At 40.0% G+C, this 19,821-nt stretch overlaps 1 protein-coding gene across 1 annotated transcript in view; it reads left to right on the plus strand.

The window, feature by feature from the left end:
• Positions 1-17,500: 17,500 nt before the first annotated feature.
• The window catches only part of AMOTL1 (angiomotin like 1), a 199,079-nt gene continuing 196,758 nt past the window's right edge, over positions 17,501-19,821 (plus strand). The window contains exon 1 of the mRNA XM_045163007.1: positions 17,501-17,635. The gene's annotated coding sequence lies outside the window, so the exon portion shown is untranslated. The remainder of the gene's footprint in view (positions 17,636-19,821) is intronic.

Below are 19,821 nucleotides of genomic sequence, written 5' to 3' on the forward strand. Positions count from 1 at the left end.
TCCTATTTCCTTCTCAGTTTCTCCAAAACACAAATGAATCAATAACTGTTTCTATCTTTTCTCTTAATTATTTTCTGCAGGCTCTCAGGTCTGGCGGCCCTGTGCCTGCCTGCCTGATCTTGTCCCTGGGGAGGCAGAAAAGAATCCATCCCAGTTTAGAACAAGCATTAGCATATCAAAAACTCAGGTTGACATTGTGGCTACTCCCACTCAGCACAGCCCCTGAGGCTCAAATCCAAACAGATTTTGAGGCAAATGATTTCTTGAATTATGTTTCCATATAAGGAACCTGGTAGGATGCAGACACAAACCCTGTGGCAACACCTGCACAACTTTCCTCTGTAAACTCCAACCCAGATGCTAAAGAGGGGTGGGTACTAAGGTTGGACTTGCCTGGCCTTGCTTTTTCTCAGATGTTAGCCCAGGACAAATGTAAAATTAGCCCCACCCCCTCCCAGTGCTAAATTCAGCTGGAGCAAGGTGGGGCCAGTTACTTTTAGAAACTATCACTTTGGGGCTTAGAGCTGAGCAACAGAAACAGGTGTTGGAAACTGGGCTGCCTGTAACTTGCAAGGCAGGAAAGAAGAGCCATATCAAATTCAGGAGCCAGGATCAGAACGCCAGATCCAAGGACCAGGGCTGCAAATCCAGAGTGATGCAGTGGTCATGGTCAAATCAAGGAGAAACAGCACAAAACCAAACCAGAGCTGCCCATACCTCTTATTGCAATGCTAAGGTAGGGTGAGGATGGGAAGTACAGGGAAAGAAGGAAGTCGATGTTTACTAGATAAAGAGTGTGCTGGATGCTTTGTATATGGGGTCTTGTGGAGGTGGTTTTGTGGGGTCTCTGGAGATTTCCCAGGTGGCACAGTGTTAAAGGGTCCACTCCTGTCAATGCAGGAGATGCAAGAGATGCAGATTTGATCCCTAGGTAGGGAATATCCACTAGAGTAGGAAACAGCAACTCACATCAGTATTCTTGCCTGGAAAATTCCATGAACAGAGGAACCTATTGGGCTGCAGTCCATGGGGTCAAAAAGAGTCAGACATGATTGAGCACTCAACACACACACACACACACACACACACACGTGGAATCTTATTGCTGGGAACTATTGCTTTGCCTCTTTACCATTGACTGAATGGAATGTCAGAGCTGTTGAGGAAGTTAGCCAATATCACACAGCCAATACACAGCCAAGCAGGGATTCAAACCCTAGCCTGTTTAACATAAGGCCTGGCTGCCTCTAGGAGTAGCAGGAAGGGAAATTTCAAATCCACCCACAGCCCATGAGAATGGATCACTAAGTTGCCTCATCAGTATTTCTCACCTTGGATCATGTACTAATTTCCTAGGGAGCCCTGACAAAAGTACCAATGCCTGGGCACCATCACCCAGTACTTCTGTGTAATTGCTTAAGCAGACGTATTTTACAATCTCCTGGGTGAGTTTCTTATGCTACCTGGGTCCTATGGTTGATTGCTGATCAATTCCCCCATTTATGTCTGACTTAACTGGATTCCTCTCCAGACCAGCTAGCTACTTGGTCGGTAATGGCCATTTTCCATAGAAGATTGTCTGCTTGAGGATTGATCATCTCTTAAGTCAGGTAAATAATTAAAATACATTCCCATAAAGAGAGGATAGAGGCTAGGAACCTATAAAGGATTCCATAAAGCAGAAAATTTCAAAAATGGGAGGAGGGGAGAACAAGATGGTAGAGGAGTAGGTGGACATGGAGTACATCTCTCTCTGCAGATACATCAGGAATACACCTTCAGACACGGTAATGCATGCAGAACAGCCACTGAGAGTGGAGAGGAGTGACTGAACAGGGGAAAAGAATATTTAGAACCACGCAAAACTCGGTAGGATGAAAGAACTAGGGGGGAAAACAGGACTATTAGTAGAACTGGACCTGCCCTTGGCTGGTGGGGGAACTGAAGCAGGGGTCCAATCCCCACATTGAGACAACTGTCTGAATCAGAAGAGAAAGATTTAAGGCTGAGAGTGAAACAGCTCATTTGTGGCAGCCTAAATAGAATGAGAATCAGACAGTCCTTGCCACAGCCATGCATACCCTGGACAGGGACACAGGTCTCCTGCACAGCAGGAAGGCACAGCAGCTGGGAGCTGGAGTGTAGGGATTGTGGAGCAATCCCAGGGCAAGGGCTGCTGTTGACTGTGGAGAGATGGATTGAGGGGATGTGAGGGAGGAGACTGTGGTGGGAAATGCCTGTGGAGGAAAGCCAGGCAGCCATGGAAGCAAGGCGATACTGCTGAGTCACGCATATGGGGTGGAGCCGTCACCATAGCCTCTCTCTTCCCACGCGCCAGGGTGCATCAGCAGCTGAACAACAGACAGGCTGGCCCATCAAACCCACTGACCTACAGAGTAGGACCCCACCCAGGGTGTGCTGTTCTTTTCCCCTTGCAGTTAATCCTTAATGTATATAAATCTTGTTCATTTACTTCTATTTAATTTTGCATACATATTCTTTTTTTCTTTTCATTCTTTCCTTTCCTCTCAAAATGTTTGTTAGTTTTGTTTCCATTGCTTTATTCCCCACTTGGCACCTTGCTTTAGTTTTGTTTTCCAGTTTGTGCTTTAGTTAGTTTTGTTCTTAACTGGTAAATATAATTTTTTATTTCCTTTGTTCACCAGGTTACTCTACTGTACTGTATTTTTGTTGGACTGCCTTGACTTTGCTTCTGGGTGTATATGTATACGTGTATATTCCATTATTTTAATTATTATTTGCCTGATTTTGTAACTGCCATTTGTCTGGAGTTCATCTTTGGTTTCTTGTTTCTGGGTATTTGTTTTAATCTCACTTAATGCCATAACAAACCAAATCTTCATTCCTGACCAGAGATCAAGCCCTGAGCCTTTGGAGTGGGAGCACTGACTCCAAGACCCTAGACTCAGTTCAGTTCAGTTCAGTTCAGTCGCTCAGTCGTGTCCGCCTCTTTGCGACCCCATGAATCACAGCACGCCAGGCCTCCCTGTCCATCACCAACTCCCGGAGTTCACTCAGACTCACGTCCATCGAGTCAGTGATGCCATCCAGCCATCTCATCCTCTGTCGTCCCCTTCTCCTCCTGCCCCCAATCCCTCCCAGCATCAGAGTCTTTTCCAATGAGTCAACTCTTCGCATGAGGTGGCCAAAGTACTGGAGTTTCAGCTTTAGCATCATTCCTTCCAAAGAAATCCCAGGGCTGATCTCCTTCAGAATGGACTGGTTGGATCTCCTTGCAGTCCAAGGGACTCTCAAGAGTCTTCTCCAACACCACAGTTCAAAAGCATCAATTCTTTGGCACTCAGCCTTCTTCACAGTCCAACTCTCACATCCATACATGACCATTGGACTACCAGAGAACTAATCCTAGGGAGTATCAAACAGTGAGAACTCACAGCAAGGAAACCACTTGAATACAAGACCTGGCATCATCCAACCACCAGTAGCACCCTGAGCAGGACGCCTCATCTAAACAACAAACAAAACAAAAATACAAACCAAATAATCAGCAGACAGGATTACTACCTCACTCAGCCTTGCCTATCAGAGGAAAAACAAACAAACAAAAACTCAGCACAAATTCACCCAATACGAAGCTTGCACAAACCTTAAGAGGGCAGACCTGGATCAACTTTAAGAAGGCAGAAATGAAAAGGAAGAAAGAATTCAGACTTGAAGCCTGGGAAAAGGAGATCTTGAACACAGTAAGTTTAAAAAAAATAATGAAAAGGCAGAGAAATACTACACAAATAAAGGAACAAACTAGAAACACAGAAGTCCAAATAAATGAAGAGGAACTAGGCAAATTACCTGAAAAAATATTCAGAATAATGGTAGTAAAGGTGATCAAAAACCTTGAAAACAAAATGGAGAAAATGCAAGTAATTAACAAAGACCTATAAGAATTAAAGAATAAGCATTCAGGGCCAAACAACACAATTACCAAAATTAAAAATACTCTAGAAGGAATCAATAGCAGAATATCTGAAGCAGAAGAATGAATCAGTGAGCTAGAAGATAAAATGGTGGAAATAACTTCTGAAGAGCAGAATAAAGTAAAAAGAATGAAAAGAACTAAGGACAGTCTCAGAGACATCTGGGGCAATATCAAATGCACCTACATTTGAATTACAGGGGTCCCAGAAGAAGAATAGAAAAAGAAAGGGTATGAGAAATTTTTTGAAGAGATTATAGTTGAAAATTTCACCAACATGGAAAAAGAAATAGTCAGTCAAGTCCAAGAGGTGCAAAGAGTCTCATACTGGATAAACCCAAGGAGAAACATGCTGGGTTTATCCAGTATGAGACTCTTTGCACCTCTTGGACTTGACTATTTCTTTTTCCATGTTGGTGAAACATGCCAAGACACATACTAATGAAACTAACAAACACTAACACAAAGAAAGAATATTAAAAGCAACAAGGGAAAAGAAACAAGTAACATACAAGGGAAACACCATACATTTAACAACTGATCATTCAGCAGAAACTGTGCAGGCCAGAAAGGAATGGGAGGATATATTTAAAGTACTGAAAGGGAAAAATCTACAACCAAGATTACTGTACCTGGCAAGGATCTCATTCAAAATTGATGGAGAAATAAAAAGTTTTTCAGACAAGCAAAACTCAAGAGAATTCAGTACCACCAAGCCAGCTTTATAACAAATGCTAAAGGGACTTATATAGTCAAGAAATACAAAAGAAGAAAAAAGATCTACAAAATCAACCCCAAACAATTAAGAAGATGGCAATAGGAACGTATATATCAATAGTTACTTTAAATGTAAATAGATTAAATGCTCCAGCCAAAAGACACAGACTGGCTGAATGGATACAAAAACAAAACCCATATATATGCTGTCTACAAGAAACCCACTTCAGACCTAAAGACACATATAGACTGAAAGAGAGAGGATGGAAAAATATATTCCATGCAAATGGGAAACAAAAGAAAGCTGGAGTAACAATCCTCATATCAGACAAAATAGACCTTAAAGTGAAGAATGCTACAAGAGATAAGGAAGAACACTACAGAAAGATCAAGGGATCAATCCAAGAGGAAGACATAACAATTGTTAATATCTATGCACCCAACATAGGAGCAGCTCAGTACATAAGACAAACGCTAAGAGACATAAAAGGAGAAATTGACAGTAACACAATAATAGTAGGAGACTTTAAAACCCCACTCAAACCAAGAGGCATTATCAAAACAGAAAATTAATAAGGACACACAAGTCTTAAATGATACATTAGATGAAATGGATCTCATTGATATCTTCAGGACATTCCATCCAAATGCAGAAGAATAAACCTTCTTCTCAAGTGCACATGGAACATTCTCCAGGATAGACCACATCTTGGGTCACAAATCAAACCTCAGTAAATTTAAGAAAATTGAAATTGTATCAAGCATCTTCTCCGACCACAATGTTATGAGACTAGATATCAATTACAAGAAAAAACACTGTAAGAAACACAAACACATGGAGATTAAACAACACATTTCTGAATAACCAACAGGTTACTGAAGAAATCAAAAGGGAAATCAAAAATTTCTAGAAACAAATGACAATGAAAACATGACAACTCAAAACCTATGGAATGCAGCAAAAGCAGTTCTAAGAGGGAAGTTTATAGCAATACAATCTTACCTCAAGAAAGAAGAAAAACATTGAACAGACAACCTAACTTTACACCTTAAACAACTGGAAAAAGAAGAACAAAAAAACTCCAAAATTAGTAGAAGGAAAGAAATCGTAAAGATCAGGGCAGAAATGAATGAAAAAGAAATGAAAGAAACAATACTAAAGATTAATAAAACTAAAAGCTGGTTCTTTAAGAAGATAGAAAAAATGGACAAATGTTTAGCCAGACTCATCAAGAATAAAAGAGAGAAGAATCAAATCAACAAAATTAGAAATGAAAAAGGAGAGGTTACAACAGGTAGTGCAGAAATACAAAAGATTATAAGAGACTATTATGAACAACCATGTGGCAATAAAATAGATAACCTGGAAGAAATGGACAGATTCTTAGAAAAGTTCAACCTCCTAAGACTGAACCAGGAAGAAACAGAGGTTATGAACAACCCAATTTACAAGCACTGAAATTGAAGCTGGATTCAAAAATCTCCCCAAAAATAAAAGCCCAGGACCAGATAGTTTCACAGGAGAATTCTATCAAACATTTACAGAAGAGCTAATGTCTATCCTTCTAAAACTCTCAAAAAAATTGCAGAGGAAGGAACACTTCCAAACTGATTCTGTGAAGCCACCATCACCCTGATACAAAAACCAGACAAAGACAACACATAAAAAAAGAAAACTGCAGGCCAACATCACTGATGAACATAGATGCAAAAATCCTCAATAAAATTTTAGTTAACAGAATTCAGCAACACATCAAAAAGCTCATAATCATGATCAAGTTGGGTTTATTCCAGTGATGCAAGGATTCTTCAATATATGCAAATCAATCAATGTTATACACCACATTAACAAATTGAAAGATATAAGCCATATGATAATCTCAATAGATGCAGAAAAAGCCTTTGACAAAATTCAGCACCTGTTTATGATTAAACTCCTCAAAAAATGGGCATAAAAGGAACATACCTCAACATGGTAAAGGCCATATATGATAAGCCTACAGCAAACATTATATTCTCAATGGTAAAAAACTTAAAGCATTCCCCCTAGGATCAGGAACAAGACAAGGGTGTCCACTTTCACCACTATTATTCAACGTAGTTCTGGAAGTCCTAGCTATAGCAATCAGAGAAGAAAAAGAAATAAAAGGAATTGAGAACAGAAAAGAAGTAATGCTCTCACTGTTTGCAGATGACCTGATACTGTACTTAGAAAACCCTAAAGATAGCATCAAAAAATTGTTAGAGCTAATCAGTGAATTTAGCAAAGTTGCAGGATACAAAATCAATACAAAGAAATCACTTGCGTTTCTATATACTAACAATGAAAAATCAGAAAGAGAAATTAAGGAATCACTCTCATTCACTATTGCAACAAAAAGAATTAAATATCTAGGAATAAATCTACCTAAGGAGAAAAAGAACTGTACACAGAAAATTATAAGACACTAATGAAAGAAATCAAAGATGACATAAACAGATGGAGAGATATTCCATGTTCCTGGGTAGGAAGAATCAATATTGTGAAAATGACTATACTATCAAATCTACAGATTCAATGTGATTCGTATCAAATGACCAATGACATTTTTCACAGAACTAGAACAATACATTTCATAATTCATATGGAAACACAGAAGACCCTGAATAGCCAAAGCAGCCTTGAGAAAAAAGAATGGAGCTGGAAGAATCAACCTTCCTGACTTGAGATTATACTACAAACCTACAGTCATCAAGACAATATGGTACTGGCACAAAAACAGAAATATAGACCAATGGAACAAGATAGAAAGCCCAGAAATAAACCCATGCATCTATGGGTACCTTATTTTTTGTAAAGAAAGAAGGCAACAACATGCAATGGGGCAATGACAGCCTCTTCAATAAATGATGCTGGAAAAACTGGACTGCTAAGTCGCTTCAGTTGTGTCCGACTCTGTGTGACCCCATAGACGGCAGCCCACCAGGCTCTGCTGTCCCTGGGATTCTCCAGGCAAGAGCACTGGAGTGGGTTGCCATTTCCTTCTCCAATGCATGAAAGTGAAAAGTGAAAGTGAAGTCACTCAGTCGTGTCTGACTCAGCGACCCCATGGACTGCAGCCCACCAGGCTCCTCCGTCCATGGGATTTTCCAGGCAGGAGTACTGGAGTGGGGTGCCATTGCCTTCTCCAGGAAAAACTGGACAGCTACATGTAAAAGAATGAAATTAGAACACTTCCTAACACCATATACAAAGATAAACTCAAAATGGATTAAAGACCTATATGTAAGAACAGAAACTATAAAACTCTTAGAGGAAAACATATGCAAAACATTCGATGACATAAATCAATGTAAGATCCTCTATGTCCCACCTCCTAAAATACTGAGAATAAAAACTAGGTGGGACCTGATTAAACTTAAAAGCCTTTGCACAGCAAAAGAAACTATAAGCAAGGTGAAAAGACAACCCTCAGAATGGGAGAAAATAATAGCAAATGAAACAACTGACAAAGGATTAATTTTCAAAATACGCAAGCAGCTCATACAACTCAATGCTAGAAAAAGAAACAACCCAATCAAAAAGTGGAAAAAGACCTAAACAGACATTTCTCCAAAGAAGACATACAGATGGCTAACAAACACATGAAAAGATGCTCAATATCACTCATTATTAGAAAAATGCAAATTAAAACTCCAATGAGATATCACCTCACACTGGTCAGAATGGCCATTATAAAAAGTGTACAAACAATAAATGCTGGAGAGGGTGTGAAGAAAAGGGAACACTCTTGCATCATTGGTGGGAATGTAAATTGATCGAGTCACTATAGAAGATGGTATGGAGATTCCTTAAAAAAACTAGGAATAAAACAACCATATGACCCAGCAATCCTACTCCTAGGCATATACTCTGAGTAAACCAAAATTGAAAAAGACACATGTATCCCACTGTTCTTTGCAGGACTATTTACAGTAGCTAGAACATGGAAGCAACCTAGATGTCCATCGACAGATGAATGGATCTTTATCCATTCTTTAAGTTGTGGTACATATACACAGTGGAATGTTACTCAACCATAAAATGGAACACATTTCAGTCAGTTCTAATGAGGTGGATGAACCTAGAACCTATTATACAAAGTGAAGTAGGTTGGAAAGAGAAAGAGAAATATTGTATTCTAATGCATATATACAGAATCTAGAAAAATGATACAGAATTTATTTACAGGGCCGCAATGGAGAAACAGACATAGAGAATAGACTTACGGACATGGGAGAGGAGAGGAGAGGGTGAGATGAATGGAAAGAGTAACATGTAAACTTACATTAGCATATGTAAAATAGATAGCCAACAGGGAATTTGCTGTATGTCTCAGGAAACTCAAACAGGGGCTCTGTGTCAACCTAGAGGGGTGGGATGGGGAGGGAGCTGGAAGGGAGGTTCAAAAGGGCGGGGATATATGTATACCTATGATTGATTCAAGTTGAAGTTTGACAGAAAGCAACAAAATTCAATAAAATAGTAAATTAAAAAATAAATAAAATCGCAAAGCATTCTTAACAACCTTCCAAAAAAAGAAAATTCGGGAGGGCAAGAATCAGCATCACCTATCATTTTAATGTGTCACTGTGCCCATTTACCAGACCACCTGACCTGCCTCTTGAGAAACCTATATGCAGGTCAGGAAGCAACAGTTAGAACTGAACATGGAACAACAGACTGGTTCCAAATAGGAAAAGGAGTACGTCAAGGCTGTATATTGTTACCCTGCTTATTTAACTTATATGTAGAGTACATCATGAAAAACGCTAGGCTGGAAGAAGCACAAGCTGGAATCAAGATTGCCAGGAGAAATATCAATAACCTCAGATATGCAGATGACACCACCCTTATGGCAGAAAGTGAAGAGGAACTAAAAAGCCTCTTGATGAAAGTGAAAGAGGAGAGTGAAAAAGTTGGCTTAAAACTCAACATTCAGAAAATGAAGATCATGGCATCTGGTCCCATCACTTCATGGGAAATAGATGGGGAAGCAGTGGAAACAGTGTCAGACTTTATTTTTCTGGGCTCCAAAATCACTGCAGATGGTGACTGCAGCCATGAAATTAAAAGACGCTTACTCCTTGGAAGAAAAGTTATGACCAACTTAGATAGCATATTGAAAAGCAGAGACATTACTTTGCCAACAAAGGTTCGTCAGTCAAGGTTATGGTTTTTCCTGTGGTCATTTATGGATGTGAGAGTTGGACTGTGAAGAAGGATGAGCGCCGAAGAATTGATGCTTTAGAACTGTGGTGTTAGAGAAGACTCTTGAGAGTGCCTTGGACTGCAAGGAGATCCAACCAGTCCATTCTGAAGGAGATCAGCCCTGGGATTTCTTTGGAAGGAATGATGCTAAAGGCGAAACTCCAGTACTTTGGCCATCTCATGTGAAGAGTTGACTCATTGGAAAAGACTCTGATGCTGGGAGGGATTGAGGACAGGAGGAAAAGGGGACGACAGAGGATGAGATGGCATCACCGACTCAATGGACGTGAATTTGAGTGAACTCCGGGAGATGGCGATGGACAGGGACGCCTGGTGTGCTGGTATTCATGGGGTCGCAAAGAGTCGGACACAACTGAGCAACTGAACTGAACTGAACTGAACTGAACTGTGCCCATTTCACCAAAACTTTATAGATGGAGGGGAGTCCCTTGATGTAACTGGCAGGGCTCCCAGCCAAAAAGTAAGAAGTACAGGTGAGTCCACTTTTGCTATCACTCAGGAATGTCTGTCCAGGCACATTTAACTTAACAGTTTCTATGCAGCTTAGCACTTGATTATGTATCTTTGATGTTTTGATTTCTACTTGTTTCATATTTAATTGCTTCAAGTCTTGCCTAGTTTGAAGTCTCCTGGAAGACAGGGACTGCATCATCTAGGAGACAGAAAATAAGATCTGAAAAACCTCTGATAGTCCCAGCTGGGACATCTTTGGGTCCTCTTAATTGCATATTGGCATCATCTTGGAAATTAAAAATAGTACTAACTCCTGAGTCCAATCCCTGAGAATGTGATTAAATTGGTCCTGGATGTGATATGAACATTATCACTTATCAAAGTTGCCCAGAGAATTAGAATATGCACCCAAGGCTGAGAAGCAAAACTGAAGGATAATAAAAGGCTATGTGGAAAAAAATGATTAAAATGGTATGTCTGTGAAGAGAAAAAAATGGGGTTTGTTGATTTATTTTATTTTTGCTGATCTGTGTTCTCTATTTCTCCACATTGGTTATATAATTTCAAAAAGTAAGACTAAGGTAAAAATGAAACTGGATTGTGCTGTGCTGTGCTAAGTCACTTCAGTCAAGTCCAGCTCTTTGGCTACCCCATGGATTGTAGTCCACCAGGCTCCTCTGTCCATGCAATTTTCCACTGAAGAATACTGGAGTCAGTTGCCGTGCCCTCCTCCAGGGGATCTTCCTGACACAGGGATTGAACCTGCGTTTCTTATGTCTCCTGTATTGGTAGGCAGGTTCTTTACCACTAGAGCCACCTGGGAAGACCAAAAACTGAATTAGGTATTTCTAAATTGTCCACTTTTTTCAGAGATAGATTGTTAACAATGATAACTTGTAATTTGGAATGGGTCCTGATCACACACTACTCTCATTCACTTAGCAAATATTTATTGAGAACATGCTATATTCCAGATGACAGACACTGGTCATATAAATGTGAATTTTGCAAATACAAATCCCTGCTCTCAGGAAGTTTACAATTTTACAGAGAAGATTAACAGTCAAACAAGTAAGTACAGTCTTCAGGAAGATGTTCTGGTAGGTACAAACAGCTGAGTATTATATTGTTTTGTAAATAACCATAACAGAAATTGCAAACATCCAGCTTACACCTCCCCTCCTTTGCTTATTGATTATGTCACACTTTTCTGCTGTAACCCAGTATCCATTTCAACATAATCATTGAATCTGAGGTAGTACTTGAAATAAAACATAACTAGTACCCCAGGAAAGAGCTATGGATTATCTTGTTGAAGGTAAACTAGGTGAGTCAAAAGGTAATGGAATGTTATGGCCATGTAGCTCCTCTTGGATCATACAACTTATAGATAACAAATATAAGCTCTGGACAAAATGTAAAAATGTCTAATTGAAGGTCCTAAGAGGAAAAAAAAAAAAAAAAGACAGAAACCACAGGAGACTGAGCCATTGGAAGAAGAGAACGGCATGGGTTAAGTTCCCTGATTTTCAGCTTTTAGCCTAAGAATAGGGCCCTGTCTGTCATAAACAGGGCAAAAGGGAAGCCCTACACTCTATGGATAAATTCTGCCCAGGTCTATGGCTGATTGTGAACCATATACAAAAGAAGACGACTTTAAAAGTCCCAGCTAAGCTAAAAGAACTGAATTAAAATTCTAGCTACTACAGGGGAGATAGAGTTTTGTAGTTTGAGTTCAGCCACTTTAAATATTTGAATAAAGAAAAGTTAGTACTCATCAGAAGAGCAATATAGAATCCAGACTTTCTACAGCATGTCATTCTTAAAGACCAGAATACACTCCAAAACTATTCAACATATAACAAAATAGGAAAACATGACTTATTTTAAAAAGAAAAGACAATCACCAGAGACCAACATCTAAGACAATTTGCATGATGAAAATTAACGAACAAGAATTTTAAAGAAGTTATTGTAAGTATGCTCAAGTACATAAAGGAAAATGTCTATAATGAAGGAAAATATAGAAAATCTTAGCAGATAAATAGAAATTATTTTTATAAATCAAATGAAAACATAAGAACTGAAAAATAAATTTCTGAGATAAAAATTCAGTGTGTGATTGAAAGCACAAAGGAAATGAAAGAACAAAAAGTTGGTGAGCTAGAAGACAGATGATAAGAAATGATTCAAACTGAGGAACAGAGATGTAGTAAATGTACAGAGACTCAGAAATGATTCAAACTGAGGAACAGAGATGTAGTAAATGTACAGAGACTCATAGATCCTTGCAGCAATATCAAAATGTCTTCTATGCATATAATTGAAGTCCCAAAAGGAGAGGAGAGAAAGAACAACACAGAAAAGTATTTGAATAAATAACAGGTGAAAAGTTTATAAATTTGGGAAAAGACAAATATTTATAGACTCTAAAACTTCAAAAAATGCCAAGAAAGATTAATATCAAAAACAAGCAAAACAAAGATAAAAACCTTTATGCATATCATAGTCAAACTGCTAAAAATCAATGACAAAGAGAAAATCAACAAAATGCGGAGAGAAATTGAAGATGTAACTAAATGGAGAAATATACTACATTAATGGATTGAAAGATTCAGTACTGTTAAGACAGCAATTACTAACTTGAACTATGAATTCATTACAATCCTAATCATAATCCTAGTACGCTTTTTAGTCAAAATTGACAAGCTGATTCTAAAATTTCTGTAGAAAAGGAATTTAGAATGTTAATAGAAGGTTTGAGAAGAAGAAGTCAAAGGTGTAGACTTATTCTACTCAATTCAAGACCTACCCTGAAGCTACAATAATCAAGACAGTGCAGGGCTGGCACAAGGATCAATAGATGAGTAAATCAGAATGGAGTCCAGAAATAGACCCATATTTAGACATTTATTTTTTTTTAATTTTATTTTATTTTAAAATTTTACATAATTGTATTAGTTTTGCCAAATATCAAAATGAATCCGCCACAGGTATACATGTGTTCCCCATCCTGAACCCTCCTCTCTCCTCCCTCCCCACACCATCCCCCTGGGTCGTGTTAAAACAACCCTGTTAGAAAAGGAATAAATGGTGCTGAAATGATTATGTATTCATATGGAAACAAATCAGTCTTGCCCTAAATCATATTCACAAAAATCAATTTGTGATTGACCATGGATCTGAATATAAAAGCCAAAGCTATAAAACTTCTAGAAGAAACATAGGAGATTATCTTCATGACTTCGTCGGGGGAGGTGAAGGAGACAAAAGCAAAAAAAAAAAATCTGCACTTAATCAAAATCAAGTCTTTGTTTATCAGAAGAAACATCATTAATAAAACGTATAGGCAAGCCACAGGGCAGGAGATGATATCAGCAAAACATGTCAGAGAAATAACTGGTATTCTGAATATACAAAATGCTCCTAAAACTCAATAATAAAATGACAATCACTTTTTAAATGGCCAAAAGATTTGAACAGACACTTCATAAAAGATGGTAAATGAATGGCCAACAGGCACATGAAAAGGTGTTCAACTTTTTAGTCATCAAGGACATACAAATTGAGCCACAGTGAGGTACCACTCCACATGCACCAACAAGACTAAAATTTAACTGACAGCACCAAGTGTTGTCAGAAGAATGCAAAGCAACTAGAACTCTTGTACATGGTTGGTAGGAGGGGAAAATGGTCAAAACATTGGGAAAGATCTTCCAGTTTCATATAAATTAAATACATACCTATTTTAAGACCCAAAGAATTGATCCTTTCAAACTGTGGTGTTGGAGAAGACTCTTGAGAGTCCCTTGGACTGCAAGGAAATCAACCCTGAATATTCATGGGAAGGACTGAAGCTGAAGCCAGTACTTTGGCCAAGTGATGCGAAGAGCTGACTCATTGGAAAAAATTCGGATGTTGGAAAAGATTGAAGGCAGGAGGAGAAGGGGACCACAGAGGATGAGATGGTTGGATGGCATCACCAACTTAATGGACATGAGTTTGAAAAAACTTCGGGAGATGGTGAAGAACAGGGAAGCTTGGTGTGCTGCAGTTCATGGGGTTGCAAAGAGCCGGACACGATTGAGTGACTGCACAACAACAATTTTAAGACCCAGCAATTCTATTCCTAGATATTTTCCCAGGGGAAGAAGAGGGAGGCCTGGCGTGCTGCAGTCCAGAGGTCGCAAAGAGTCGGACATGACTGAGTGACTGAACTGAACCTAAACAAATGCATGTCTACAAAAAGTTGGTTAAAATATGTTCATGTTAGCTTTATTCATAATAGCCCCAAACTTGAGGACTCAGTGTCCATGAACAGGAGACTTGAAAAAGTTCGGCATATTCATACAGTAAAATACTATTCATCAAAGAAAAGAAACCAACAACATGGATAGACGAATCTCAAAACATACTGAGTGAACACAAATTCCACAAAAGAATACAAATTGTATGCTTTTATTTATATGAAGTACTAGAATAGGTAAAATTGATATCTGGTGAGAATATGAGAAGGTTGGATCTCTCTAGGAGTGTTAAGGTAAGAGTTTGCTGGGAAACTTTCTAGGGTGATGGTCCATGTTCTGTTTCTTGATAGGGTCTGGGCTGCAAAAGTGTGTGCATTTATAGGAACTCATCGAATGATATACTTACAGTTTTTGCATTGCACAGTACAAGATTTTCATCTGAAAAGAGATAAAAGAATTGTAAACAAATTTTGAACTCTGATTAATAACGTTGAAGTATTTGGGGGAATGTATTAATGTCTGGAACTTTCTTCGAAATGTAGTTAACAAAGTTAATTAGCTGCTGAATGTATAGAGAATTAATATATAATAAAGCAAATACTGTAACATGTCAGTTGAAGAAACTACGTGGTATGTATTTGGGTGTTCACTGTAAAATTCTTTCAACATAGCTGTAAGTTTGAACATTCTATATTGGAATGTTGAGAACAAAAGAAAACTGAGGAGAACTGGCAGATTGCCTGTGAGATGGAGTCCTGGGCCTGAGGAAAGACACCGGAGTCTACTTGATGTAGAGGGAAACAGGGTTAAAAAGGGGGCTCCTGGGTCCAGAAATTGGCTTTCTTTGCTCTGTTCTAACTGTGGCAATGAACCTGGGGACTAAGACAAAGCAAAGGACAAAGTGCCTCTTGCATTTCGTAAGACCCATTGGTTCACGCTCTCTGCAATTGCCTTGCTTACCAGATAGGGACTTTAAGAATTCTTAATGCATATAAATATCAAATCACAATGATGTACACTATGATGAACACATATAAAACTACTATGCTATTGTATGTCAATTATGCTTCAATTTAAAAAAAAAAAGATCCTCAACAGATCTGTTCTAAAAATCTGGAACAGAAGGGATTGTCAGACACCATTTACTCTCTGGCTACTGGGCGCTTACTATGTACTACTCTCTGTGCAAGGATATGAGGAGTCCATGAGAAACCAAATAAAAGTAGTTCCTGCCCTTTTTTGACTTTATCATTAATGAAACTCTGCTCATCTTCTACTCTGAATGTTTACACCCCGACTAAGAGATTTGCAAGTTTCTTCTATAAGGCCATGTTGACATTGCTTAAATCTCTGAATTCAAAAACTCATTTCTAATGTTGGAACTGAATGTCTTCATTTCAATAGAAAGAACTTTTTTTTTCTTGTTTTATCCTCTCTGGAGTGAAACTTGACACAGGAAGATTCCCCAAAGCCTCAAAATAGTTCAGCAAGAAACTGGACATGTGTGTAGTGACCCAAAGTCACCGTACACTCTCCTAAAGCACAGACGTGAGAGGGAAGGCAGCCAGCTGCTAAGCTCTGCCCTACTTCCAACGGAGGTCACTGGCATTACCATGTCTTATCCTGGCATCACAGCCAGAAGGTCTGCCCAAAGTTTAACCCAAGGACGTGGCATCAGGCAGAGGCACCCAGCTTACTGGGTAGCTTGACGTGGCCTTGAATTCCATGTTCCAAATCTAATTGCTTCAGTCTTACCTTTGACATATAAAAGAGACAACTCCTGACTTAAATAAATGTCTCTTCCCAAAGCTTGGTGGGATGTGGGCTTGTTATAAGCTAATACATAAATGTTACAGATGATCCTAAATGGATTGAATGGCACCATATTCAATAAAAAGAAAATGAAAATACGTCACCTTCATTTAAAAGACTGTTACCTTTTTCCCAAGTTTAAACGCAAGTTCATTTCGCCCATACCATTACCATTACAAAGATTTCTTTCATGTACACACAGCTATATTTAAAATAGATAACCAACAAAGACCTGTTGTATAGCACATGGAACTCTGCTCAATGGTATGTGGCAGCCTGGATGGGAGGGGAGTTTGAAGGATAATGGATAAATGTAAATGTATGGCTGAGTCCCTTCACTGTTCACCTGAAACTATCACAACATTGTTAATTGGCTATACCCCAACACAAAATAAAATTTTAAAAGAAAAAAAAAAGAGAAATCAGAGGTCGTGTCTTCTAGACCAAGTGTTACCACCATTTGTATTATTAGCAAATTACCTTAGCTTCAGTTTTCCAGTGATAATTCAAGTTAACAACAGTCCTTAAAAAAAAAAAGACTACCACCTTTCCTTTCTTACAGTGACTCGTTCCTTTTGTTGAACTAGATACTTTCCCTCCTGAAGTCCAGGCCATCACCTATTTCTCACCTTTGTAGGCTCACAAACCCACTAGCTCTGCAAACCTCTTAGCACAGTGATTGTTTCTAGCTTCTTACTGCCCCCCACCCGCATCCTGCTTGAAAGATTTTCATTCTTCTCTCTTCCCGTCTTCCCCAAGAATTGCTACCTCTCGGAAGTTTAAATACCTGTTTTCCTTCCCTAGAGTGTTGGATTCTTGGGAGATAATAATATGACTCTGGGGGAAATAAGTGTGTGGTTTCCCTACCCCTGGTGCCAGTGAAGGCGACTGGTGTTTCTGGACTTTCTGAAACTTTCTGAAAATGCCGGGGCAAGTCAGATTCCAGCAATCCACCTTCTGAAGGCTGAGCATGTCTGGGCAGTGGCTGCATAATTTGGATGGAGTCATCGCTGGTGAGGCCGAGTTGGCTCAGCCAGGCAGCATTCACTGCTCTTCTAAACGCCACGGCACCGGGGATGAAGTCAGCTTTCTTCTTTTAAAAGCAACAGATCTGCTCTATGAGTCCCTGTCACGTCTGCTGGAACTTGGTTTTTTTTTTTTTTTTTTTTCCCACAGCCGAGCACCGGGACCGTCTCTCAGGTAAGGAAGCTCCTTTTTAGAGGGTTTCCAAGCAAGAAAGCTTGATTTGAGGGGGGCCTCTCTGGGTAAAGTTGGAGTTGGGTCAAAGGACATTCTGAATGAGGAGGGCAGTTGGTTCTCAGGCAGCTGGTCCCCACCTGGTGGGCTGACAGGCCCTGAGCTGGGTGACCACTTAACTCGCACTGCAATGGGCATGGGAGTTTAACCTGGGCTTGGTTTTGGGTGTCCTAACACTGGCACAGTGAATACACTGAGGAAGCAACTATAAGTAGTCTCCTTGAGCTGGGAGACCCTATGCAATTTGCCTTCCTAACAACTGGCTTTGGATTTGGGGTAGAGGGTTTCATGATGAAAGTTCATGTGTGGGAAAAGCAGTAGCTCCATGGAGAGTCTTCATCTGCTCATTCACCCGCTTGAATGCTTCCCTTCTTCCTCTGTAGCAGGCACGAAGGCCCAGGCTCCCTGTCCTGACATGCAGGGGCCTTGTGTAAAGAATGCCAGTGCTCTTTTGTGGGGCAGAAGCGTGCAAAAATGTCTTAGAGCCTGTCCATGCGAGCTTTAACCTATGGGGTGTGTGTGTGTGTGTGTGTGTGTATGTGTGTGTATGGCCAACCTGTGGCCCTAGGGGCCGCTGAAACCTCCCTGCCACACTTTCTATGAGTTATACAAGTCACTGCCGCTGATCGAATCATACTGCTCCTATGAGCTTTGGAACTCTCGATAAAGACATCGTGGTGATGACAGAGGGCCCTACTGGGTGATAAATGGCTTTTGAGAGTTGAACCACTATAAAGTGAAAACATTGAGAATTGCAGAGTTGCTTTATGACCTGACGAAGAACCCTGCATCACACAGGCTTCAGTGCTTTCATCCACAGCCTCTGAAGGAGACAAAGAATCTCACTGAGATAAGAGAGGCTTGCTTTGTTTTAAATGTAATTGCATTCTGGCTGCCAGTGCCAGCTTATACATTCACCTCAAACCTGGCACATCCATCTTTGCCTGAAAGCTGCCCCCCTCCCCCCAGACCTGTGTCCCCTACCTCTGTGAAAAACACCTGGCTGTCCGCAACAGATTTCTGGACTTCACCCTGGACCCCTCCTTCACCCTCACATTCCCACGTCTAGCTTGGTGGCACGTCCCGTAGATTCTTCCTCCGTGTTCTTTCTAGATCCATCCTCTCTCCCACTTCCATGGCTACTTTCAGCCCTTATCATCTTCTCCACGAATACGGAAACCTCCCATCCCGGCTTCCTTTCTCCAGCCTCATTCTCCCAGAGCAGCCATAGCGGTGATTCTATGACTGATCAGCACCTGAACGATCCAAACCATCACTAGTCTGTTGATCTGTCTTCCTAATAGTTTTCAAAACTTTTCACACCTTCCCATCCCGCCACTCTTACCTTCGTCCATCCCATCAATGCTTTTTGCCTGAATTATTGTAAGAGCTGCCTAGCTGACCTCTTGGACTCACTCCCTTCCTAGTGTAAGACACTTTAAGCTTCTTGCTCTCCCAAGCTGTTTTTTTTCCTTTTTAAACATTAGAGTTTTTTTTAATTAATAATTTATTTTCACTTTTGGTTGCTCTGGGTCTTTGTTGCTGCCCAAGGGCATTCTCTGGTTGCAGTAAGCGGGGACTACTCTTCGTTGCAGCGTCCAGGTTTCTCATTGTGGTGGCTTCTCTTGTTGCGGAGCACAGGCTCTAGGTGTTCAGGCCTCAGTCATTGCAGCATGTGGGCTCGGTAGTTGTGGTGTGCGGTTCTAGGGCATGCAGGCTTCAGTATTTGTGGCATACAGGCTCAGTATTTGTAGCACATGGACTCTGTTGCTCTGCAGCATGTGGAATCTTTCTGGATCAGGGATCAAACCCACGTCCCCTGCACTGGCAGGCAGATTCTTCTCCATTGTGCCACCAGGGAAGTCCTCTCCCAAGCTTTTTAAGGATGTTTCTTACAAAAGCAGAACTTGAAACAGCTATTAGTCTATCCGGGGTTTAAAAACATTAGCATTTCTATGACTTTTTGTGACTACTTCAAGGTTGGGGGCAAAGAGAAGTAGGGGGAGATGGGAGTGTATATTTCAATGGGAAAGAACACATAAAGTCTGGCCTTGGACCTATGCAGGTCTAGGTCGGAATCCTAGCTCCCTACTTCCTAGTGTGGATTTGACCAAATTGGTTAAATTTTC

Source organism: Bubalus bubalis, chromosome 16 (genome assembly GCF_019923935.1).
Source record: "Bubalus bubalis isolate 160015118507 breed Murrah chromosome 16, NDDB_SH_1, whole genome shotgun sequence".
Classification (NCBI taxonomy): Eukaryota; Metazoa; Chordata; class Mammalia; order Artiodactyla; family Bovidae; genus Bubalus; species Bubalus bubalis.